Genomic DNA, 17,616 nt, shown 5'->3' with positions numbered 1-17,616 from the left:
TGTGAAAGAAAAAAAAAATTATTATTGACATTAATATGAGTGGGAGAGTGAGAGAAAGAAGAAAAATCGAAAATTTCGATTTTTATTTTGTCACTGATAATGTTAAATATATACACACACACACACATGCTTTGTATATTAACTAACTAACTAAACTAGCTAACCATTCATTGATTGATTGATCTGATGATATTCTACTACTACTCACCAACCACCACCACCATCACCATTCTAATCAATTAATTGATTTTAATCAAATTTTTCCCCATTGAATTGGTCGTTTTTTTTGTTTTAATAATTGAAAACAATGTTGACAAATTTTTTTTTTTTTTTTTTTGTATATTTTGTCGGTTCCAAGGTGTTCAAAAGATCAATTTATTAAAACTAAACGGTTACTTTGTTTGGGTGTGAGTTGACAAATATCGGATATCGATATAACCGATCCAAAAGAAATAAAAAAAAAATATGGATTGAAATCTACAGATCGATGATATTCGATTTTTTTTTTTTTTTTTTGATTCTTCTTCCTCCTACTCAGAGAGATTAATATATTCGATATTCAATGACTACCACTACTACTGTGATTGATTAAAATAAATTTTTTTTTTTGGGCTGGTGGTGGTGGTGATGGTCGATAAACGATGGGCAACAAATTTTGTTTTTTTTTAATAATCGATATATATTGACAATCGATTCATCACACGATTTATTTTGGATATTATCTAGGTGTGATTTTCATTGATTTTTGTTTTGTTTTGTTTTTTTTTAATTTTCTCTATCGATAATCAATGAATTGATTATTTTTGAAGAGTGAACATTAATTTTGTCACTTTTATTTTTTTGGTTTTGGTTTTCTGGTTGATCCACACACCAATCAATCAATCAATCAGCGATACTGTCATGGTATCGACCAAATGGCTGAATTTTTAAATTTTTAAAATTGAAAAAAAATCCTAGTGAATCCAGGTGATCAACACACACACACACACACACCGTGGTACCAGTTTTATTTTTCATTTTTTTTTCTCTCTCTCATTGCCAATTCGACATTTGACATTTTAATGAACAACAATATGCTATGAATTTAAATGTAAATGTCATGCAATTGAATCATTATATTTGTTTGCTCCATGGCTACTGTTTTTTGTTGTTGTTTTTGTTGTTGTTGTTGTTTTTGTTATTATTATTATTGGATCACAATAGTTTCATTTTTCTTACTTTTTTTTGTCCTTAATGACTTTCTGGAAAAAGAGAGAGAGAGAGAGAGAGGGAGACAGAAATTCATTTTTTTCATTCAGATTCATTCATGATAAACGTGTTTTTTTTTAAAACGTTTTCACTTTTCCAGGTTGGATTTCCTTTTTTTTATTGTCATCATTTCGATTGGTTTAAATTCAAAACTTGTGTGTTCACAGCTAACAGCCGCCAGCAGAAACCAGAAAAACTTTGTTGCATGCAATTTCATGCTATCTCTCTCTCTCTCTCTCTATGGTTGTGAAGCGGTGGTGAATTCTGGAACTGGCTTCTTCCAGGCCATAAACAAGACAATGGTGAGAACCAAAAAAAAAAAAAAAAAACAAAGAAAAATTCTTTGAAAAGTTCTGGTTCTTATTTTTCGTTTCAAAAACTCGATAGTCACATCATCATCATCGCCGGGTAAATGTCATGCAAGCGGAACGTTTTATGAAGGGAAAAAAAATTTTTTTGATTCAAAAGTTTTTTTCGTATTTTTTTTTATAACCAACACTTAAAACTTGAATTGAAGTTAAGAGGTGTGTAGTTGGTGGTTGATAAACGGAACCATCATGTTTCCGGTGATAAACCGGAAATTCTTTTTTTTGTTTTTGTTGTTTTTTTCTCATTCTACTACTTCCTCCAATGTCCGATCCCGTTGGTTGACTTTTTTTCACACACACACACACACGCACACACACATTTCTTGACAGCTTTGTTGTTGTTGTTAAGCAAAAAAAAAAAAAAAAACAATAAAAATTCCAATTCTGGATACAAGTCTTGTTTTGGTTGGAAATTTTTTTTTTTTTTTTTTTGCCACTTTCATGTCTATATAGTTTTCCTTGTGCTTGTTGTTGTTGTTGTTGGTGGTGGTGGTGGTGGGTTGTTGTCAATTAAATTTCAATATTGTTATAAACTACAACAGCCAACAACAACAACAACAACAACGAATTTTCGTTGTTGGAACCACCAGAAAAAAAAATTCAGCAATTTTAATCGGTTCCATCATCATTGTAATTCTTATAATATGGTTATGGTCTGATGATTTTCTTTCTTTTTTTTTTTGTTTTTGGACCAAAAAAAAAAATTCTGTTTTTCAAATGTGAAAAAAAAACTTTTCACAATCAGCCTGTATGTATGTAGACGGGAATGCTGCTAGTGAGGTTAATTCAAGTTTGATGACTTTTTTCCGCTTAAAAAAAATTACTATACTACAAGCATATGAATGAATGAATGAATGAATGAATCTATCCATATGAGGTTTTTTTTCAGTTGTTTCTGTTGATGAATGAAAAAGGAAATTCTGTGTTGTTGTTGATGATAATGATGATCAAGAATCATGAAGGGGGGCTTGTGATTTTTTTTTCTCTATTAACCACAAAAAAAACTACAGGTTTTTTTGTTTTCCCATGAAGATTTTTTTCTTTGTTTCACAGCAATCGACCGGTTTGATTATAAATTAAATTCTCTTTCTCTGTGTGTGTTTTATTTTCTCGTTCATCATCCGGTTATATTCTATTCCAGTATATTCCTTTGGGATTATCATCATTTTCTGGCACAAAAATCAGACAAACCAGAAATCTGATAAATTAATAGAACTTTGAACTTTTAACTTGAATCAAATCTCAATGGTCCATTTTTTTGATAGAAAGCATGAAGCTGATGAAAAAAAAACAATCACAGAATAATATTTGTGGTCGGTTAATATTCTTTAACCATTTCAATTCCATACAATAATAATCAAATTATAAGACGCACACACACACACACACAAAATGAAATAAAGATTTGATTTTTTCATAACTATGCATTGAAATCCAATGAATTTGAACTGTTTTGTATTCATAAACGGATGAATGAAGATTAATTATCATGATCATCATCATTGACATTAATATTAATAATGATTATCAATCACAGATCATCACCATCGTCATCATCATCATCAGGAAATTAACCCTTGGTTGTTGTTTCCATCTTTTTTCTTTTGATCAAAAAAAAACCATCATAATCATCGTTTCGGTTTATAATTTTATATATCATCATCATTTTATGACCAATATGACAATGATCAACATGATGACAATATCCGGATATATGAAAAGAATTGATGATCATCATTATTGTCTGCGTGTATTTGTGTGTGTTGATTATTAAATCCAATTGATGATAATTCCATATTATTATATAATCATCAAAATTTTCAAATGAAATTTATCCGCATCAATAATAATGATGATGATGATCATTTTCATATAAATTGAATTATTGTTATTGTCATTTTTGCTGTGTGTGTGTGTGTGTGTGTGTGTGTGTGTGTCGTTCTATTATGTAATGAACAACAAGCGAGAGGGAAAGAATTGTACAATCGAATCGATTTCTTTTTGTGCAAATGTTTCTTGATTCTTGAAATCAATCTTTTCATTTTTTTTGTTGTTATCTTTATGTAATGAATGAATTTGAGCTGATTTTTTTTAGTTTTTTCTGGTTCTGGTTCTTTTTTTCTGGAGTAGAATTCAAAGAATCATCATCATCATAATGATGATGACGATTATTGTGTTCAATAACCAGAAAAAAAATGAAAATTGATTCAATATTAATCGTATTCTCTGTGTGTGTGTGAGTGTGTGTGTGGCTCGAAATTTTTTTTTCTTTGTTTTCTTTCATTGATCATGATCCATTTTTGTATAATGGATCGCTGCTGGAACAATTTGTGTGTGTGTGTGTGTGTGTATGTATGTGTATGTGTGTGGTCGGGCCGTTGATTTACATAATTTTTCAATCAGACAAAAAAGAACAAAAAAATTGTATCTGAAATAGAAAAATTTTTCAACGATAATCCATAATGATAATGGTTGTTGTTGTAGTGATAATTTGTTATCTTGTCGTCGTTGTCGTCGTTGCTAAATTGTCATTATGATGATAATGGTGTAGTGATAATGATTGTTTGGTGGTGGTGGTGGTTGATAATCAAACAATAATTTTGATCTTGATTTTCATCATTTTCATTCAATTTTTTTTTGTTGTTGTTGGCTCCTACTTGTGTATTTTATGATCAGCGTTTTTTTCGGGTTATCTCAACAATTCCACACACAACACACACACACACACACACGCCCAGGTTGTTAATTTGATTGGATTTTGTCTATGTTCGTGTACGTTTTGTTTGAATTGAAATTTTTTTTTTCCAGGCTTGTTTTGTCGATGAATAGAAAAAAAACCCGTTTTGATCTAATTGGAATCGATCATCATCATCCTATTTCTGATGTAGTTTTTACAATTCAAATTCTTCTTCTTTTTTTTTATTCATCTGCCTGTGGGCAATTTGTCGTCGTTTTCTTTTCACCACCATCACCGCCACCACCACCATCATCAATGAATTTGAGTTGTCATTTTTTTTTGGATGGATTTAATCTAATTTTTTTTCCTGAATTTTAAATTTGAATATCATCATCATCATCATCCGCTGGTAAAGCCATCTTGACATATGGCACTTAATTTAATTTTTTTTTTTTTTTTTGAAATTTGATTTTTTTCAAGTTTTTCAGTTTTTTTTTCTTTCATTCTCGCTCATATTAATTGTGGCCACCAGAATTAACCCATCGACTACCGCCATAGACAGAAAAAAGGTCGCAAAATAGACCAACTTTTCGAATTTTCATGTTTTTGGCGCATATATGAGCCGCTGGTCTATTGTGGAAAATTTGAGTGGCACACATATGTGCCGCTTGGTAGTCAATGGGTTAATTCTACTGATGATGAGCTAGTGGTGATGGTGGAATTAGAATTTTGCCTTTTTTTTATTTCTTTAATTAATTAGATTCTAAATTAGCCACACACACACACACACGCACTAGAATTTAAAATTTTCATTTTTTCCTCCTTCATCCACTTTCAAAAACATTCCAATTATCATTGAACAGAGACAATAATAAGAAATGTATCCAAATCAATAAAAAAAAATAACAACCAGAAAATGAATTTTCTCAAACAACAGTGTGTGTTAACACCACAGCTGTACCATGGAAAGAATCGAGAATTGAAGAAGAATTTTTTTTCTGTTTAGAAAATTACAAAAAAAAAATCCTTTGAGCTCAATTTTTCTGTTTTAAATTTTCATTGACTGAATTCCGTCTTATTATTATCATCATCATTTTTTTTTCTATTTTCATCATTATATCTTATTCATTCACTGGGTGGTGGTGGTGGATATATTCATTCAATCGATCATTTATAACAACCACTGATATCATCATCATCGTCATTATACTTTGAACCACCAACGCCACCACCACCACCCCCAACAAAAAAAAAAGACATGTCGTTTGAATTTTTTCTATCTTGGTTAATCGCTTTTCACTTTTTTTTTCATCATCAAAAAAAAAAAATTTTTCAATTTACTCAAAATTTTTTTTTAATACAACTTAACAAGTGAAAATGAGTGAGATATAGAGAGACTTTGATCGACATTGTTGTTGTTGTTGAACAATTTTCAAATTTTGTCAAAAAGAATAAATTGGCTTCGTTATGTAATAGTTTTTTATATTATTATTATTTCGTCATTGCTGTGTTAACCCCTTTTTTTTGTCACCATCTCTGCATTAATATGATTGTGTGTGTGTGTGTGTGTGTGTGTGTGTGTGTGTGTGTGTGTGTGTGTGTGTGTGTGTGTGTGTGTGTGTGTGTGTGTGTGTGTGTGTGTGTGTGTGTGTGTGTGTGTGTGTGTGTGTGTGTGTGTGTGTGTGAGATATAGAGAGAGATAGAGAGGAGAAAAAATTGAATGATGGTGACAATTATTATGATAATGATGATGATTATGATGATGATGTGACAACATTTGGTGCACAAAATGGTGTGAATACCCAAACAACCCATTTGTGTTGTTATAATCATGGCGATGGCTTTGATGATGATGATGATGATGATGTTATTAAATCCGTTGACAACTCTATTTGTTATTTAAATTTCATTCATTGTTGCATATAGATAGATCAAAATAACTAACTTGTTTCCATTTTGTTTTTTTTTTATTCTCCAATAAAAGGCAAAAAATTTTTTTTCCACTCTGTATCATCATCATTATTTCTTTTTTATTCTCTCGATCTCATTACTTAATTTGTGAAAATGGATACCAGTAAGCAAAAGGGTTAAAATGATGATGATGATGAAAAAATTTTTTTTCCTTTAAATTTCGTCATATTTGTTGTTGTTACTGGTTGTCTTATTTTCCGATTTTGTTTGTTTTTTTTCTGACTATATAATGGCCTTATTATATTGGATCGGTCATTGTAATTCAGCATTGAACCTGGTCACGTTTCAAATGTTATTTAGTATAACGATTTGTGCTTGTTTCTCTCTCTCTCTCTCTCTCTCTCTGTGTGTATGTGTGGTCCGAAAATAAATTCCAATCTGATCTGATAGTCATAATTCTACGGCCATAAACGTTTTTAATCATGTATCCATCACGTGACTTTGTGAAGCTTTTTTTTTATTCAAACAGAAACTTCATGTGCATGTGTGTGTGTGTGTGTGTGTGTCAATCATTTCATTATTATATGACAGACAGTGTTTGTTTGTTTGTTAAATCTAATCATTAATAACAAAAACGATAATGATTCTGTTTCGTTTTTTTTCTGGGCATTTAATGAAATTTTTTTTTCTCCATCTCCTAATTATCAATCAAGCATGTGAAATGATAAATTCCTGGGTCATGGATGATGATGGAAAAAAAATCCCAATGGTTCCAAGATTTTTTCTACCACCACCACCACCACCACCATACATGCACACGCTGTTTTATGAATTTTTATTTTCAGTTTCACTAATTATTACCATCATCATCATCATCATAATCGATCATTAGCATATATAATTAATTAATCAAGTCAAGTAATTAATCAAACTTTTTCTCATCACATTCTTATGCACATCGATTAACTTTGGATTTGATGTTTTTTTGTTTGTTTGTTCCAACTTAATAACTCGTTTATTTGTTCAAAATATAATAAAAAAAACCGGGTAAAGCAAGAAAAAAAAATCGACAACAACAACAACAACAAAAAATAATGATCCGTGAACAGAGAAAAAAAAACTTCCCGGTAAACAAAAACAAAAAAAAAATTCTTCAAAACGGTAGAACCTCATGAGAGAGGGTAAGAGATGATTAAGAAATCACACACACACACACACACACACACACACACACAGTGGTGGAACGAAACAAAAAAAAAAAGTTTTCGAGTTCATTAGATCATTAGCAAAGTAGCATAGCACACACACACACACACACACACACAATGAATATCATCAATAGCCATGGATCGTTCCTGGATCGGTCACGAGAATTTTTTTTTTCATTTTCATTTTTACTTTGTTTCGTTTCACATTTCTTTTATTTTTGCCCGGCTGTTGTTGTTGTTGTTGTTGGTTTAAGTAGAAAAATGGGGGGGGGAAGTGAACACCAAATGAAATGATGAAAAAGATTTATTGCAATTTTTTTCGTTCGTTCATTCATTCATTCGTTTGTTTCTTTGTGTGTGTGTGTGTGTGTGTGTGAAAATGAAAACTTTTTTTTATTTTGCCCATTTCATTCTTATTCCTGTCCAAATTCTGGAAATCGGTATGTGTTGGATTCGGAATTTTTTTTTTTTTGATACAAAATGATTTAGTGTGTTATACATACATCGAGTAAATCAAATTCATGTGTGTGTGTGTTTGATTCTTGATTAGCAAAGCATTTTTTTTTTTTTTTGCTGTTCAATGGATAGTTATATATTCATTTCATTTTCAATTTCCATTGTGAAATTAATCGTTTTTTTTTTGGTTCGTCCAAACTCTCTCTCCTTCTCAGTTGCTTTTCTTGTTTCATCTTAATACATGATGATTATTATTTAAACTTTGAAATCGCGGAATATGTCTGCTGTGTGTATGTCTAATAAAATGAATTAGAGAAAGTGAAAGAGAATGCGATCAGACGTCATCTGTATATTCAAGTAGTCATTTTTTGTTTCCTTGGTCGACATATTGTGTGCGTGTTTCACATATATATATTCAACCCATTCACATTTCCATTGTGTGTGTGTGTTTGACGTATTTTGGTTTTTTCCAAATTTTATTCTTATTTGCGAATAAAATTCTGGCACCATTTCCCCCCCAAAAAAAATTGATTCCCATTTCTTTCCAGTAAGGACAGTGATGGAATTACAAAATCCAAAAGAGAAAAAAAAATCGAAAGCCGACATTTTACTCGAGAATATTCTTGTGTAGACTTTTGAAAAAAAATCTCATGATCATGATACATTTGATGATGATGATGATGATGACGGTTTCTTTGTCCAAAAATTGATTGTCAAAAATTTTTTCTTTTCTTTGGTAAATAAAAAATCAGAATAATAATCGTGCCCCAAAAAAAAACGTACAAATCTAATCGAAATTTTTCTGGTCCTTTTTTTCACTGTCATCATTTTATTTCATTTCATTTCCACCAGTAGAATTTGGATCGTTTCAATTTCTAGAACGGAAAAAAAAATATCAAACACAATAATGTCATTTATGGGTTTATATAAACTATATGAAAATAAATTGAAAGAATAAACAAACAAACAAACGAAAAGAAAAGAAAAGAAATAGAAATTGATGAAAATCCGGTAATGATTACCGATCCCGTTTTTCATCATCACCATCACCATCATCATCATCATCATTAAATTAAACCCAAGGTTACACAATGGCCGTATTATATTATATATTCTAAATATTCAAATTTCAAATTGATGCGGTCGTTTATCTCTCACTCTCTCTCTCATTCTCATTCTCGTTTTCACTTTTCCCGTGCATGATGATGATACGTTTTTGTTATTATTATGTTTTGTTGTTGTCATTATTATTGTTATTGAAATTGAGAGCGAGAGAGAGAGAGAGAGAGAGAGTGAAAATTCAATTGTTGTTGACTTTTGTCATTATAAATGTTGTTCATTGATGATGACATCATGTTGTTCATGTTGTTGATATAGAAGGATGTATTTATGCAAATGTTTGTATATTGTTATACACTCCGGACACACACACACACACAAAAAAAACACGCGTATAGTGAAAAGTGATTCCATTCAATTCAATTCATTGCGTGTGTCTTTGTGAAATTCAAGAAGAAGAGAAGATTGTTTTGAAAATCAAAATTGAATTCTTTTTTTTTATTCTCTTGTTGCATTATTACATAATCAAAATTGAAGATACAGGAAAAAGAATTTGATTTTTTTTTCAATTTTTTTTTCACCCACCAGAATCAATTCTGATGTTTGATGATGATGATGATGTGATTTTTTTTCACTTTAAGATTTTCGTTTTGTTTTTAGCGATTGATGAACACACGAATAAAAAGTGATGAAAATCGTTTGCCAATCAATAAATGTGAACAATCACGAATCATCAATAGAATTCTATGCTTGTGTTATATGAGTAAACTTTTTTTTGGTCTGTAAATATCCCCTACACTACACTGAACTAATGTACAGATGAAACCTTGAAACTTATGTTTTGACCATGTTATTTTTTTTTTTTGCTTCGTTCTTCGATTATGGCCAAAAGTTTCAAAGTTTTCTCTCTCTTTCTCTCCTTTTCTTTGTCCCCGTGTTTGTTTTCATAAACAAAACAGGAAACAAACAAAAAAAAAAAAGTTTTCCATGATGATGATGATGACTTTATAATGATTGATTCTGTGAATAAACAAAAAAAAATGTATTGATATTGAGAACATTTGGAACCAAAAATTTGTATAAATAGAAAAAAAGGTCAAATGTCGAATGAACGCACACAGGCACACAAGTGACATTCACCATATTATATAAGGGAGCCACACAAAAATAAAACTTTTATCCATCCTATCTATACTTATCCATCCATATACAAATAACAAAATTCTGATCCATTTTTTTTTTCTCAGTGAATCCAAAAATGATGATGATTATCATCATTGGTGATTTATTCTCTCACTGATGATGATGATGTTTGATTATCAAACTTTTGGGTTTATTTCTGGGTTTTTTTCTGGCAATCCAAATGATATCCTCACTCATCATCATTGGTGTCGCATGTCGAGTTTTTTTTCAGTTTTATAACATTATAAAACTTGATTTTGGGTTAAAGTTGAACCAAAAAAAAAAAAAAAAAAAATTGCCGAATAAAAAGTATAGAAATATACAGTCATCATTTATCAAACTACTACACACACACACGAGGCTTTTTTTTTGGTTGAAAAAAAAATAAATATCTGAATAGATGCACGCAGCACGCGCATAGAATTGAATATCAAAATCGGTTGACAGTTATTATGATGATGATGATGATGATGATGATGATACTGCTGCCAACCCGGCATAAACCATCATTAGAATCATGGAATGGATGTGGTGAGTGAGAGAGAGAGGGAGAGAGGGTAGATAGTGAGAAAATTCATTTTTAAATCTAAATCTCATTTTTATTTCTGAGAAATATTTTCTATCGTTCAGAATCACGTATTCGTATTTGATTCCTTTTTTTTACAGATTTTGGGTATTTCGATGATGATCCACTCACTCACTCACTCACACACACACACACGAGCATTTATTCAATTTTCAAGAATAAACAAATTCTGCTTTTGTTGTTGTTGTTGTTGTTTGATTTCAAATTTTAAAAAAACTAAACGATTTGCATATTTTTCTTTTACTTGTTTGTCATATTCCTTCCACACAGAAATTTGATTTTTGAATCAAATCGATTTTCGATTCAAAACAATCTTTCGTGGTATTTATTTTTTCATTTAGTTCAACGTGTGTTTAGGTTTTTGTTTTTGTTTTCAATTGAATTATCGTTTCCGTTTTTATTCCGTTTTACGTTAAAGTGTTGTCGTGCCAATGTAATCGAATTTTCATTCATCGTTTGTGTCTGTGTGTGTGTGTGTGTGTGTGTGTGGATTTGTTGGTTTATCCAACAAACAGCATCAGTGGTGATAGTAATATTTTGCATACAGACAATATGATGTGATCATTTAAAACACGTGCCACATACGTGCTTTTGATCTTGTTGTTGTTGTTGTTGTTGTTTTTTTTGTTTTGATTTATTTTCAATAAAGATAAGTTCTGGTCAATTAATCGTCGACAATTGTTTCTTCTTTGGTTTTTTTTCTAATTAATTCGTTTTCACTAATTATGGTCATTATGATGATGATGATGATGGAAATTGAATCTTTTTTTTTGCTGTTTTGTTTGAGTTTTACCAAATATTCAATAGGAAATCTTAATATCGATCACTGATCACTGATGATGATGATGATAAACAAATCATTGGGAGAGAGAATAAAAGTAGCTTAAATGATCTGTATCCAATTGTGTTTGTATAATTCGTTTCCATTTTCTAAAACAAAACAAAAAAAAAACGAAAAACAAAAAAATTCAATTTGTCCAGTTTGGAAATTGAATTTGAAATTCCAATTGAATATATTCTTATTATGATTGTTGTTGTTGTTGTCGTTATTCTCTATTTGAATTGAAGAGAAAAAAAACGAAATTGATACCGAAAACCTGAACAACAACAACAACAACAAAATTTGAATTTGATCCTTGTGTGAATGAATGAATGAATAAATGAACGAGACGGAAAATTTTCGACCGATTTTGGACATCATTTTCAATTTGAATTCTGAAAATAAATCTGACAAATTTAACTTTACATCACACACACACACACACACATGAATATCAGCGTGTGTGTGTGAGGAGAGAGACCCAGATGTTTTGAATTTTTTTTTATCTTATTGAAAATCATTGGCTCCAAGAATCATCATCATCATCATCATCATCAAGATGATCATGATAGTGTGTGTGTGTGAGAGATTGGACATTTTGAAAATAATTTTGTTGTTTTCCGTTTGTTCAAATGAATTATTTTCCATTCTTTATTCTGTCAATCCCGGGCGTTAAGACTGAATACTATCCAATGTATATGTATGTGTGTGTGACGCCCGTGCATTTTTTTTTTGCGTTTGGGTCAGCAGAAAAAATTTTTTTCCCTCATTGATGTACTTTTTTTTCTCCCCCTTAGTGTTTGTGTGTGTGTGTGTCTATGTATCCAAAGTTCCAAAAAAAATTTTGGTTCCAAAACCATCAATGATCCATGATAAGCACTTGGCATCATCATCATCATCATCATCATCAGCATCATACACATGCTTGTATTGAACTAGCCGTTAATGTGTCCATTAAAGGAATGGACACACAGACATACACACACACTGTCTATTTTGTTTTTTTTTCTGTTTTTTGTTTTGTTTCTCCATAAGAGAACGTGTATATCTGTATGGGAAATTTATTTATTTCAAACACACAAATCCTTCTATCGTGTAATAGTGACAAAATGGTTACCATCATTGTTTGTCATTTATATGTCACATACACACACACACACACACACATACAGAACATATATATCGAGTCAGTCAGAATGAATCCAATGATGATGATGCGATGGGATTTTCTGTCAAAAAAAAGAAAATAGAAATGAAATGAATTTTCTGCCTAGCTTTGCATAAATCACATACACACACACACACACACAGTGATGATGATGAAACAAGAATTGATTTGCAATGAATTTTTTTTTCTGTTTTGTTTCTTTTACGATTTTGAGAATTAATTTTTTTTTCAATTTTTCTTTCAAAGATTTCTTTCTCAAACTGAGATTCAGAAAGAAAAATGGATCATTCCAATCGTGAGAGAGAGAGAGAGATAAAAAAAATGAAAAAAGATGGAAATAATGGTCAGTTGAATCGAGATAAAAAAAATTTTTTTTTCTCTCTCTCTATCTCTCATTATCTGTGAAATTCTGTCCACTGCGATTCTGTTGTGTAAAATTTCAACTTTTTTTTTTGTCGAACATTGAAACTTTTGTGTCACATTTGATATTTTTCTTATCTTGAAGGTAGAAAAAAAAACCATTTTTATTGAATTCAATTGTTCAATATTTCCAATATATTGACATTTATTTCATTTCATTCCATCTCTCGTTTTTTTTTCTTCCCCCGCCAGATTCATTCATTATTGTGAAATCAATTAGATTCTGAAGAAAACAAAAAAAAAAAATTTTTTTTTTTTGACAATTCAACTTGACAACGATAACAATAAACAACAAGCACCATACACACTATAAACAAGCACACCGGGAGTTTTACTTCTGTCTTTCTGTCTCTAATCATTATTATTATTATCATCATCATCATACAACCCTAATATCATACGGTACATACTCAGCACGTGTTCAATCAAATGTGTGTGTGTGTGTGTGTGCATGTTGATCAAATGACTGACTGACTGACTATGTTGACACAAGTTATTCAATTCAATGAAAACATTTTTTTTTCTTGATCAAAAAAAAAAAAAAAACGAAAGAAAGAATCGATGATGGTAAAAAAAAACCACACACACACACACATATATAACATTTTAATTTGATTGATTGATTGATTGAATTGTTGTTCATGAATGTTACATATTCATTATAATTTATGACTACTGCTCTAAATTGAATTTTTTTTTGTTGTTTTGTTTTGGTTTTTTTTAAAAAAATTCTATAGAATTTCTAATTTCATATGAATAAAACGCCCACCATTCTTATTGCAATTGGCTGTCATTTTTTTTTCTTTTTCTTTGAGTACGAAAGGAATTTCTGCTTTTTTTATTGTTATATGAATATTCTGTATGTCCTATACTGTTATTCTGTGTAGTTATACTATTTTGATTGGTGGTGGTGATGGTGATGATGGTGGTGAGAATCAAAACATATGATGTCACAAAAGCGGCAATATTTTCATTTTCATTTTCATTATTTATACCTAAACAGAATAGGAAAAAAAAGAAGAAGAAGAAAAAAAATTAATTGGACAAACCAAATAATAATGGGACAATTTCTTCAATTTTTTCCATATTTTTTTTTCTGCCACAAGTTTTTTTTTGTTTAGTTGGTCCAATGGCCCCTTATGACACACACACACAGAGAGAAAGCATGAGAGACTCATTATTAAGGCCCATTTTGTGTGTGTGTGTGGGTTTTTTTTCTTTCCATTTCTTGTCATGAAAAACTATCATTTTTTTTTTTGTTTGTTTGTGTGTTTGCGTCTTTTTTTTTGCCATAACAACGCCATTGCATTCTGTTGTTGTTGTTGTTGTTGTCATTATTGTTTTTGGCCACAAACCAAAAAAGAAAAAAGTTTCATTTGAAACTTAGATAGACAAAAGAAGAAACAGAAGAAAAAAAAAAGTTTTTCTTACTATTTCATCATTTATATGCCATATGATGATGATGATGATGATGGCATAGTGTGTAGTTACATTTGACAATTTGCTTACTTGGGTTTTTTTTCCTGTTCATTTTTTTTTATTTTGGATCTTATCTGGCCTTGTAATTCTTATAATTATGATGATGATGAATATTCAAAACAGAATTTTTTTTATTGTCAAGAATTTTGAATGTCTATTTTAGTTGTTGTTGTTGTTGTTGCAGTTTTCATTCATTGTTTTTTTTGTTGTTGTGGTATTTGCATAATTGAATCATTATCGCAGGTTGTTGTTGTTGTTGTTGCAGGCTAGGCTCCACCTTTTCAAGTTTTTTTTTGTCGAAATTATTAAAATGATGATGATGATGATGATTAGGCTAAATAGATTTACTGAATATATCCGTGAACAACGAAAAAAAAAAACATAAATATGTGGTATAAATGCATATGCATTTAAACAAACACGCAAACATTATGTATGAATAATGAAAATTTTTTAGACAAAAATAAAAGAATGAAAGAAACACCATGGAAACACACAAATATATACATGGTGGCCATAGAAGAATATTCTTGGCCACTTTTTTTTTGGTAATAATTTTCTGCCATTTTTTTTTTATTATTTATTTTAGCTAAAAATTCTGTGTGTGTGTGTGTGTGTGTGTGTGTGTGTGTGTGTGTGTGTGTGTGTGTGTGTGTGTGTGTGTGTGTGTGTGTGTGTGTGTGTGTGTGTGTGTGTGTGTAACTGTGTTGAGAACAATAACAACTTTTGAAAAATTCAATTTTTTTTTTGTTTTGTTTCAATCATTCTGCGAAAAACACACACACACACACACACGCTGAAATGACGTGCAAGCAGCCATCACCATTCACGATTTTGGTTGTCATGTGATTCAAAATTGACTATAGTATAATCTAAAAGTGAAGAAAAAAAACCAGAGAGAGAGAGAGAGAGAGAGAGAGAAAAGAAAAAAATCTCAGAATGAATATTTAGAAACCAAAAAAAAAGAAAAAAAAAATCGATCGAACAGCCATCGATCAAAACGACGAATAACGGTGTTTTGTGTGTGTCTGTGTGTAGAATCGAATTTTTTTTTTCTCAAAGTTTTTTTTTCTTCAACGACAAAAAGTTTTTTCTCTTTTTTTTTCGTCGTCGAAAATACAAGTTTGGAGCCATTCATTCATTCATTCATTCATTTTTTTGTAGTTTCCGTTCACTACACGGAATATACCCATAATTAAAATATTATTAGCCAACAATTGTGATATGTGCGAGGAATTTTTAAATTTTTTTTTTTACTTTTTTTTATTTCCATAATCCATACAACAGTACAGGTTACGATTATTTTCGTTTTTGATTGTGTGGGCGTTCAAATTCTCATAGGCTTATCTGATATATAGTAGCTGAAGGTTTTAATTAGATTTTTTTTTCCTGTTTTCCTATTCGATTCTATGCTATTTCATTCACAATATATACACAGATTCGATTCTGTGTTGGAATTAATAATAATAATTTTTATTCTGTTAGTTGTTTTTATTTGCCGGGTACACTTAGTAGTAAATAGAGAAAGAGAGAGAGAGAGAGGGTAGTAGAGGAGGTGGAGAATTTTTTTTTTGCTTTCTCGTTTTTCTTTCGTGAATTTTAATCGACTTTTTTTCTATACAGAATTTCACATTGAACTGAGCTGAACTAAAATGAACTTTGATCGTTGTTGTTGTTGTTTTTGTTATTGGTGGTACAGATCTAATTGATCCTTACCCTCAATAACTGTTCCATTTGGAACTTTTGTATTCAATTCGTTGTTGTTGTTGTTATAGCCAGAAAGAAAAAAAAACTGAAGAAAACCCTAACAGGATGATGATGATGATGATGTGATCTTGATTGTTGTTGTTGTTGTTGTTGTGAATAAATATATTCCGTTGTTGTTGTTGTATGGAATTTTTCTTACTTTTCAAACATTTTTCGTTCAACAAACACACACCATATGGTACCATTAAATACTGAATGAAAAAAAAAGAAAACCAAAGATTTATTCCAAATTGAAAACCAGAATATTCCAAAGATTTATACACTATGATGATGATGACGATGATGATGGTAGTATATTGATAGACAAGTTTTGATTTTGACTTTGAAAATTTTCCGAAAAAAAACAAACAAAAGTTCAAAGGTTTTTTTCTGTGTGAATATTATTATGTTCATATTGGAAATTAATGTCAGAGATAAAAATTTTCATGCTAATGGAAATCACACACACACACACAGACATTCTATAAAAAACAAAAAGAAAAAAAAAATTCTTGACGATTCTCAATGATGAAATAAAACAAAAAACAAAAAAATCAATTTATCATTTTTTTTTTGTTTCGCTTCATGTTCAAATCCCATTATATTCTTGTATTTTTTTTTTTTTTTGCTATGGCTCTGTGTGTTTTGTTTCAAATATCATTACAAATGGCGTCATATCTCAATTCTATTGTGTGTCTATGCGTGTGTGTGTGTGTGTGATTTATGATTTATTTGTATTCTAGAATTGAATATCATACATTTTCAATGTTTTCTTTTTATATAATACAAAATTCTCTCTCTCTCTCTCTCTCTCTTTTTGGGTTACACACTCAATAGAGTTTTGTTCGTTTTTTTTATTCTTTGCTTTTTTTTTTGTTCATTCATTAATTCTCTGTAGTTTGTGTTCTTCAAATAAAAAAAAATCAAAGTTCCATTTTCCGTGTGTGTGTGCGATGGGGTTACCAGCAAAAAAAAGATTGGTGTTAAATGGATACGGATATTTAGATAGATAAAACACACATACACACACACACATACACATATCATTTGATAATGAGATGCATTAATTAAACATGAAAAAAACTGACTACTGCTGAATGATTCTATTTAGAATAACGGAAAAAAAAGTCGTCGACAACGATGATTATGATTATGATTCTGATTCTGATTCTGATTCTGATTATGTTGATGATGATGATGATGATGGTAATGATGATAATGATGACAATCGAATTAAATCGTACGCGCTAATTTTTTTTTTTTGTTTCTCACATTTGGCTGCTGCTAT

The 17,616-nt window shown here is 30.3% G+C and overlaps 1 protein-coding gene across 2 annotated transcripts in view; it reads left to right on the top strand.

Moving 5' to 3' along the window:
- The window catches only part of LOC124497738 (uncharacterized), a 31,625-nt gene that overhangs the window by 4,694 nt on the left and 9,315 nt on the right, over positions 1 to 17,616 (top strand). The gene's annotated exons all lie outside the window — the stretch shown is intronic.

The sequence above is a fragment of the Dermatophagoides farinae genome, chromosome 9 (assembly GCF_024713945.1).
Source record: "Dermatophagoides farinae isolate YC_2012a chromosome 9, ASM2471394v1, whole genome shotgun sequence".
In the NCBI taxonomy this organism is placed as follows: domain Eukaryota; kingdom Metazoa; phylum Arthropoda; class Arachnida; order Sarcoptiformes; family Pyroglyphidae; genus Dermatophagoides; species Dermatophagoides farinae.
This window is presented reverse-complemented; position numbering and strand designations above follow the sequence as displayed.